General features: G+C 38.2%; 2 long non-coding RNA genes and 1 other non-coding gene across 3 annotated transcripts in view; all 3 read left to right on the top strand.

The window, feature by feature from the left end:
• LOC123164171 (uncharacterized) overlaps window positions 1–10,000 on the top strand; it is a 91,192-nt gene that overhangs the window by 19,888 nt on the left and 61,304 nt on the right. The gene's annotated exons all lie outside the window — the stretch shown is intronic.
• The window catches only part of LOC123164172 (uncharacterized), a 14,127-nt gene continuing 4,884 nt past the window's right edge, over window positions 758–10,000 (top strand). Inside the window, exon 1 of the long non-coding RNA XR_006482198.1 lies at window positions 758–1,126. This is a non-coding gene — a long non-coding RNA (uncharacterized lncRNA). The remainder of the gene's footprint in view (window positions 1,127–10,000) is intronic.
• TRNAM-CAU (transfer RNA methionine (anticodon CAU)) lies at window positions 2,926–2,999 on the top strand. The gene has a single exon. It is a non-coding gene; the product is annotated as a tRNA-Met (tRNA).

Here is a 10,000-nt window from a genome sequence, read left to right as displayed (position 1 = left end):
GGTCAACCCTCTTAATTAATCATTAGACGAAATTAAGAAACAGGAAAGGGTTGATAAATGATCAAGAAAAAACTTTTCTATTTTTCATTCTGAAATGGGTATTTTATCCTTACCAACTGGATCTTGTTGCACCCGGTAACAAACACTCATAAACCATTTCTCGAAGTACGTGTCCGGATAGCCCAAAATGTCGATAGTTAGCCCTAGGTCTTCCGGTCAAAAAACAACGTCGATGAAGGCGTGTAGGTGCACTATTACGCTGTAGGGATGGCAATTTTTCTCGCATTTTCGTTTTTTCACTCAAACTCAAGGGAGAAACTTTGCTTCTTATCTTTTTTTTAAAGATTGACGAATCAAATGATATTTCTGTTCTAATTTCTGCCGCTTCTTCTCCCTCTGAATCAAACTTTTTTTTGCCATAATGTGTCGTTGCTATTATTACCAAGTATACGGTTCTAATCCTAGATGGAAAAATAAATAGAAAAAGAAATCTAAAAAGGAAGATCCTCCCTCTCTATCAAGAGTAATGAACTAGGTGCTGATACAGTACAAAAAAACAAACTAAATTAACCAAACTTGCCTGATGTTGAGGCAATCAAGAAAGCTGCATAAGTGGATATACAATGTTATGTATCGAGAAAGGACACTTTTTTTAGGTCAAGAGATTCGTTGCGAGATCACGAATCATATTACAGGTCTCATGGTATATCTGAGTATAGAAGATGGAATTAGTGATACTTTTTTGATCAGCAAAATTCTTTCTAATATTTTAGATAGAAGAAACATTTCTTCTATCTAAAATATTAGAAAGAATGTACCCTTCTATCCAAATCCAATTTGCATCGATAAAATAAATCCAAATTCCAGTAGTAGATGAATAATTGCAAATTTGTGTGTGTACGAGATTAGAATAACTTCAAAATAACTGACATAATTTTGTATTTTTCCTGATCAGAAAAATACATGAAAAAGAAAGGAGGTAGAAATTTTTTTGGATTTATGGTTAAAGAAGAAAAAGAAGAAAACAGGGGTTCTGTTGAATTTCAAGTATTCAGTTTCACCAATAAGATACGGAGACTTGCTTCACATTTGGAATTACACAAAAAAGATTTTTCATCGGAAAGAGGTCTGCTGGATAAATACCCTTGGAAGCTAATCCTCTGGAAAGTACGGTAGTAGCATCCAAATGTGCAAATGTTGTGGCAGGGGCAGGGTCGGTCAAATCGTCTGCAGGTACATAAACTGCTTGAATCGAAGTTATAGATTCCTTTTTAGTAGAAGCAATTCTTTCTTGCAAAGAACCCATTTCTATACTAAGAGTAGGTTGATAACCCACTGCGGAGGGCATTCTCCCTAATAAAGCGGATACCTCTGATCCTGCTTGAACAAAACGAAAGATATTATCGATAAATAAAAGCACGTCTTGCTTATTAACATCTCGGAAATATTCCGCCAATGCAGATGGGACTAAGCTACTTTTTAAAGAAGATATTCTGCCATCCCGAGGAGATATTTCTTTATTTAGCATTGGACCCTCTATAGCAGTCATATCAGTTTTATTAAGTTTTTTAGTTATCCCTTTGGGATATCATTTTGTTTTAGCCGATCTTAGTATTGGTGTTTTTTTAATGGATTGCCATTTCAAGTATAGCTCCTATTGGTCTTCTTATGGCAGGATATAGCTCAAATAATAAATATTCTTTTTCAGGCGGTCTACGAGCTGCTGCTCAATCCATTAGTTATGAAATACCATTAACTTTTTGTGTGCTAGCAATATCTCTACGTGTGATTCGTTAAAATAGATCTTTTTCCCAATAGCATAACTTGGGCTCCTAGAATATGGCGCCCTTGGGACAATCTATTTGATTGCAGGGTTTTGTTCCGAAGCAAAGATATCCGCGGAGGCCGGTTCGTTCGTCCTATTCTGATATTCAGGACCAAGAGGTACTGGGAAAAGATGTTAGAATCAGAGTTATTTTGGAATGCATCAGTTGTGTTCGAAAAGGTGCCAATGAGGAATCGACGGGGATTTCTAGATATAGTACTCAAAAGAATCGCCACAATACACCCGGACAATTAGAATTCAAAAAATTTTGTCGTTATTGTCGCAAGCATACGACTCATCAAATAACTGAATTTGAAATGATATACTTAAGGCATCCTTAAGTTTTTTCTTTTTATATTCCGATGAAAACTTTAGTTCTTATAAAGGATTAAATCCTTTTCCTCTCAATAGCATATTGAGGAAGAATATACATTCTGGCGATTTGTATCCAAAGACTAATTTAAATTGCATCCAAAATAAAAATAGGATTATGAGTACAGAGTCGCGAAGCATAATTTTGCATTGGATTAAGTATTCCAATTTTGAAAATATGAGTAAAGGATCTATGGATGAAGATACAAAAAAGTTGATTTCCAATCGTAACTAAATCTTCTTAAAATAAGGAATAAGGAAGCCAAATAGCTAAAAAACGATAGTTTTGGTTTACTAGAACCATCCGCATATTGTTTCAGCTCGGTGGAAACCCAATTCTTTTCCTCAGGATCTCTTGAATGAAATTAGGGAACGAAGTAAGTAGATTAGATGGATTTAGATAGAATTTCTATCTCCTACTCTATAAGGATCATCTAGAAAGCGGAGAGCTTTGGTTCCATTCAAATAGAAAAGCTGACATAGATGTTAAGTGGTGATAATATCCATAAAGGAGCCGAATGAAATCAAAATTTCATGTTCGGTTTTGAATTAGAGACGTTAAAAATAATCAACCAACGTCGACTATAACCCCTAGCCTTCCAAGCTAACGATGCGGGTTCGATTCCCGCTACCCGCTCCATTCTGTATAAAAGGAGTATTCTCTTTGTCTAGACATGTTAGAGGCTTGTATTCAAGCCTTTTTTGTCCACCAGTTTCTGGTACTCCAGAGCGGAGTAGAGCAGTTTGGTAGCTCACGAGGCTCATAACCTTGAGGTCACGGGTTCGATTCCCGTCTCCGCACTTAGCAGTCTGTATAAAAGGACTATTCTATTTCTCTAGATATGGTAGAGGGGCGAGTATCCGCTAAGTTCACGGGCTGGAGATAAGCGGACTCGAACCGCTGACATCCGCCACAGGGTAAACCACCGCCTCTCAGGCCTCCCCGACGGGTTCTACCATAGAGGCCAACGATAGACAATAACTCCCCCCCGAACACAGCTTACAACTTTCATCGTACTGTGCTCTCCAAAGAGCAACTCTTCTCAAAATCTCTGGATCAACTAAAGACTCTGGGCTTCCATCAAGCCACTACTACATCGATTTCGTTAGGAATCGAGGATCTTTTAACAATACCCTCTAAGGGATGGTTAGTCCAAGACGCGGAACAACAGAGTTTTCTTTTGGAGAAACACTATTATTATGGGGCTGTACACGCGGTAGAAAAATTACGCCAATCTGTTGAGATATGGTATGCGACAAGTGAATATTTGAAACAAGAAATGAATTCAAATTTTCGGATAACGGATCCTTCTAATCCAGTCTATCTAATGTCTTTTTCAGGAGCCAGAGGAAATGCATCTCAAGTACACCAATTAGTAGGTATGAGAGGATTAATGTCGGACCCTCAAGGAATTGATTTACCTATTCAAAGCAATTTACGCGAGGGACTTTCTTTGACAGAATATATAATTTCCTGCTATGGAGCCCGCAAAGGGGTTGTAGATACTGCTGTGCGAACAGCAGATGCTGGACAAAAATTTCCCTGAAAATTGAATGAAAAAATGAAATTCAATGGGGTTAGATGATCTAGTTCTTAATATTATTACTTTACTCAATTGACAAATTCCACAACAAATCTCTTGATTCGGAATTAGGGACTCATGTAAATGGAAGGATCTTATCAACGTCCATGAATGTGAAATCATAGATCGAACTGCCGAATTGGCAAAATTCGGTGCTATCGCTATCATAGTATCCGCTAAGTTCACGGGCTGGAGATAAGCGGACTCGAACCGCTGACATCCGCCACAGGGTAAACCACCGCCTCTCAGGCCTCCCCGACGGGTTCTACCATAGAGGCCAACGATAGACAATAACTCCCCCCCGAACACAGCTTACAACTTTCATCGTACTGTGCTCTCCAAAGAGCAACTCTTCTCAAAATCTCAAAACAAAAGGTGCTGAGTTGGAATCCCATTCTAAGGATTCTTGTGGTTCCGGGGAATCCAGTTACAGGAGAACCAGGAACGGGGAGCTCTCCCCTTTTTCCGCCCGACTCTTTGATCTTAAGAATGCTGGTTTTAAGAACGAGTGATTGCCCTTCTCCGACCCTTACTGCCCAACCGGAGAGCGGACGGCTAATGTGTTCCACTTATTGAACAGGGTCTATGGTCGGTCCGTGACCCCTGGACGCCGAGGGCGTCCTTGGGGTGATCTCGTAGTTCCTACGGGGTGGAGACAATGGGAGAGATTCCCACCATATCATAAGATTCGCGTTCTTGAAAATCGGCACTTCTCCAAATCTAGAAGACAGACGGAATTCTAGGATTATCCTTTTGGGCAAAGACTTTTATGCAGACTTCTTCTGGATTATCTATACCATATTGTATTCTCGTAAGATGATACACGCTAGCTAAAGATCCACCGGGTGCTACATCATAAGCACATTGGGAGCGTAAATAATTGTAACCATATACATATAAAATGACAGCAATGGAATCCCAATCCCCTGCTTTTATTTGTAAAGTCTCTATTCCTCGGTGATCAAAGCCCAAAGATCTATGAACCACCTCATGTTTGACTAGCCAATTAGATAACCAACCCTGCTGCATTGTCTTCATCTCTCCCTCTTTGTATAAATATTTCACATTTCGGATGCAAGTTTGAAAGATTGCCCTGCTTTTTATTTTTCTACACAAAAGAGCCCCTCTCCTAATTCACTAATTTGTAGGAAGGTACTGAACTTTTGGATTTGAAAAAAGTTTCAGAAGATATATCTAATGTAGATGGTGATTGATAGAGCAATTCTTGCTCATAAGTTCCTGTATGAGTACTGCGCCTAACATAAAGCTTGATAGTCCCTTGTGGCTACGATGGAACCTGGATCAACGCGTCATTGGGTCAAGAGAAGTTCCGATTGAAGTTCAATATGAATCTTTGGGGACTTATCATGAGATTTATGCCCACTATCTAATAATGGGAAATAGAAAAAAAGAAATTCGTTCGATATACATTCGAACCACTCTTGGTCATATTTCTTTTTTATAGAGAAATAGAGGAAGCCATACAAGGATTTAGTCAGGCCTATTCATACACTACCTAAACAAGAAAGTTAGATTCGGGACCGCAACTTCTGTATTTATTATCGCCTTCATCGCTGCCCCTCCAGTAGATATTGATGGTATTCGTGAGCCTGTTTCTGGTTCTTTACTTTATGGAAACAATATTATCTCTGGTGCTATTATCCCTACTTCTGCGGCGATCGGATTGCACTTTTACCCAATTTGGGAAGCTGCATCTGTTGATGAGTGGTTATACAATGGTGGTCCTTATGAGCTAATTGTTCTACACTTCTTACTTGGTGTAGCTTGTTATATGGGTCGTGAGTGGGAACTTAGTTTCCGTCTGGGTATGCGTCCTTGGATTGCTGTTGCATATTCAGCTCCTGTTGCAGCTGCTACTGCTGTTTTCTTGATTTACCCTATTGGTCAAGGAAGCTTTTCTGATGGTATGCCTTTAGGAATCTCTGTTTCACTTAGACATGCAAAATTTATTTGTTACTGAAGAGAAAACCGTTCCAGCTGTTCCTGAATAGCTTCCTTCAAAAGGATTTCCGCTTGCTCGGTGAATGTCTTGCTAGAAGATATAATTTCTTGGAATTGAGGTTTAGTATCTTTTAGATGTTTACGTAACTCATCCAGAAATTTATTTACCTGTTCAATTTCTAATGAATCAAGATATCCTTTTGTTCCGGTATAAATAGTAGCTATCTGCTCTTCCACTGGGAGAGGATTTGCCTGGGATTGTTTAAGCAATTCCCTTAATCGTCGACCCCTTGCCAATTGATTCTGAAACTCTGGACAATTTCGAAATCAGGCCAAGCGTCTTAATACATATGCAAAAAAATGCATTATTGGCCCACCATTGATTAGAAGATTTAGCTTGTATGAATCGCTATTGGTTTGATACGAATAATGACAATCGTTTCAGTATGTTAAGGATACAGATGTATCCACAATTCATTTAGAGTTACTTAATAGTCTATTTCTTATACCATATCTCTATCCCGTGAAATTCTCGAGCCAAAAGATGGATGCATATGCTGTGTTTCATTTTGCTAAATGATATCAATTAAATGGTGTATCAATTCCATAAATTGCATATAGCAATAAATAAATCAGCAAAATTCTTTCTAATATTTTAGATAGAAGAAACATTTCTTCTATCTAAAATATTAGAAAGAATGTACCCTTCTATCCAAATCCAATTTGCATCGATAAAATAAATCCAAATTCCAGTAGTAGATGAATAATTGCAAATTTGTGTGTGTACGAGATTAGAATAACTTCAAAATAACTGACATAATTTTGTATTTTTCCTGATCAGAATTTGTAAAGAAAACAAACCCACGCTTCGGGAAGGTGAGGCGAACTAACAATTCCTTCCGTCGTGTATCCTCGATTGATGCGGCTTCAGATACTTCAATTGTAGATTTGAGTATTGAGCGAAAGGTTACACCTACAGGATATGGTATGGTATGGATTACAGGCCAATCCTACTCTATTAGTATCCGTAGGCAGCATAGGGGAGAAAAGCACTACACCTAGAAATAGGAATCAACAAGAGAAAAACTTTGTTAGAAATTACCCCTTTCCTGATCGGTATCAGGGCTGGGAAGAATGGTTGGGATAACAAACAACCATCAGGTTTGTACTTTGGATACCCCTATAACCATCAAAGATCGTTGAAGTAGCTAATTCCTCTAAATAGGAGGCGTTGAGAACAAAGAAATTATTGGAGCTATCGTTTTCCTCTAGCATTAATAGAATTCATTGGTGTTAAGAAAAACCTCTTGTGTGTATAAGGCCTATGTTATAGAGTATATAACTTCGATCATAGGGATCGATTTCTAGTCGCGTAGCTTCATAATAATTTTGCAAAGCTTCCGCATAATTTCCTTCGGATTGAGCCAACATCCGTTACGGTCGTTCATTCTATTCAAAAAATCTCCGTTCCAAAACCGTACATGAGGTTTTCATCTCATACGGCTCCTCCCTTCTGTACATAATAGTACTAAGCGAAATAATCTATAGAATCAAAATAGAATTAGTCCCGTCTCATTATGAACCGAAAGGGGCTGGTATTTTTCCAAGAAATCTCTAGCCAACCTTCCCACAAGAGGTTTTTCTTAACACCAATGAATTCTATTAATGCTAGAGGAAAACGATAGCTCCAATAATTTCTTTGTGCTCAACGCCTCCTATTTAGAGGAATTAGCTACTTCAACGATCTTTGATGGTTATAGGGGTATCCAAAGTACAAACCTGATGGTTGTTTGTTATCCCAACCATTCTTCCCAGCCCTGATACCGATCAGGAAAGGGGTAATTTCTAACAAAGTTTTTCTCTTGTTGATTCCTATTTCTAGGTGTAGTGCTTTTCTCCCCTATGCTGCCTACGGATACTAATAGAGTAGGATTGGCCTGTAATCCATACCATACCATATCCTGTAGGTGTAACCTTTCGCTCAATACTCAAATCTACAATTGAAGTATCTGAAGCCGCATCAATCGAGGATACACGACGGAAGGAATTGTTAGTTCGCCTCACCTTCCCGAAGCGTGGGTTTGTTTGCTTTACAAATTTGGTTCTCTCTATGCCAACCCCTTCTCTTTTTCGTAAGACTGAGGTATAGGTAGGGCTAAAAAAAAGCAAAAAAAAGTCAAATCGCACCATCTCTATAATAAGTAAATGCCTTTTTTTCTCCTGAGGTTGTCGGAATTATTCGCAATAAAATATTGGCTACAATTGAGGAGGTCTTATCAATGAAATTTCCATTTACACGGGATCTAGGCATAATTCCCAACCCATTCTATATAGAATTGTTTTCATTCCTTCACAAAATAACATAAAAACAAACACATTCGATTCTTATAATTATAAATAAATTGATCCATATGCTCTACTCTAAATCCATATGCTTTAAATGGATAAGAGAGATATGGATTTTCCGCTCAGCTCAAATTGTATCCTTTTCCTTCTGCTTGGACACGAAGAGATATGAAATATTTGACTAAGACTGGATTTCATTCCACTTTCCTATTTCTGAACAACAACTTATGTTATCAACTATTTCGTGTTTTCAAAGTTATTTTGTGAAGGAATGAAAACAATTCTATATAGAATGGGTTGGGAATTATGCCTAGATCCCGTGTAAATGGAAATTTCATTGATAAGACCTCCTCAATTGTAGCCAATATTTTATTGCGAATAATTCCGACAACCTCAGGAGAAAAAAAGGCATTTACTTATTATAGAGATGGTGCGATTTGACTCTTTTTTTTGCTTTTTTTTAGCCCTACCTATACCTCAGTCTTACGAAAAAGAGAAGGGGTTGGCATAGAGAGAACCAAATTTGTAAAGCAAACAAACCCACGCTTCGGGAAGGTGAGGCGAACTAACAATTCCTTCCGTCGTGTATCCTCGATTGATGCGGCTTCAGATACTTCAATTGTAGATTTGAGTATTGAGCGAAAGGATACAATTTGAGCTGAGCGGAAAATCCATATCTCTCTTATCCATTTAAAGCATATGGATTTAGAGTAGAGCATATGGATCAATTTATTTATAATTATAAGAATCGAATGTGTTTGTTTTTATGTTATTTTGTGAAGGAATGAAAACAATTCTATATAGAATGGGTTGGGAATTATGCCTAGATCCCGTGTAAATGGAAATTTCATTGATAAGACCTCCTCAATTGTAGCCAATATTTTATTGCGAATAATTCCGACAACCTCAGGAGAAAAAAAGGCATTTACTTATTATAGAGATGGTGCGATTTGACTCTTTTTTTTGCTTTTTTTTAGCCCTACCTATACCTCAGTCTTACGAAAAAGAGAAGGGGTTGGCATAGAGAGAACCAAATTTGTAAAGCAAACAAACCCACGCTTCGGGAAGGTGAGGCGAACTAACAATTCCTTCCGTCGTGTACCCTCGATTGATGCGGCTTCAGATACTTCAATTGTAGATTTGAGTATTGAGCGAAAGGTTACACCTACAGGATATGGTATGGTATGGATTACAGGCCAATCCTACTCTATTAGTATCCGTAGGCAGCATAGGGGAGAAAAGCACTACACCTAGAAATAGGAATCAACAAGAGAAAAACTTTGTTAGAAATTACCCCTTTCCTGATCGGTATCAGGGCTGGGAAGAATGGTTGGGATAACAAACAACCATCAGGTTTGTACTTTGGATACCCCTATAACCATCAAAGATCGTTGAAGTAGCTAATTCCTCTAAATAGGAGGCGTTGAGAACAAAGAAATTATTGGAGCTATCGTTTTCCTCTAGCATTAATAGAATTCATTGGTGTTAAGAAAAACCTCTTGTGGGAAGGTTGGCTAGAGATTTCTTGGAAAAATACCAGCCCCTTTCGGTTCATAATGAGACGGGACTAATTCTATTTTGAGTCTATAGATTATTTCGCTTAGTACTATTATGTACAGAAGGGAGGAGCCGTATGAGATGAAAACCTCATGTACGGTTTTGGAACGGAGATTTTTTGAATAGAATGAACGACCGTAACGGATGTTGGCTCAATCCGAAGGAAATTATGCGGAAGCTTTGCAAAATTATTATGAAGCTACGCGACTAGAAATCGATCCCTATGATCGAAGTTATATACTCTATAACATAGGCCTTATACACACAAGCAATGGAGAGCATACAAAGGCTTTGGAATATTATTTCCGGGCACTAGAACGAAACCCCTTCTTACCGCAAGCTTTTAATAATATGG

This window comes from Triticum aestivum, chromosome 7D, assembly GCF_018294505.1.
Source record: "Triticum aestivum cultivar Chinese Spring chromosome 7D, IWGSC CS RefSeq v2.1, whole genome shotgun sequence".
NCBI lineage: Eukaryota > Viridiplantae > Streptophyta > Magnoliopsida > Poales > Poaceae > Triticum > Triticum aestivum.
Note: the sequence above shows the minus strand (reverse complement) of the source record. Positions and strands in the feature narration are given on the sequence as shown.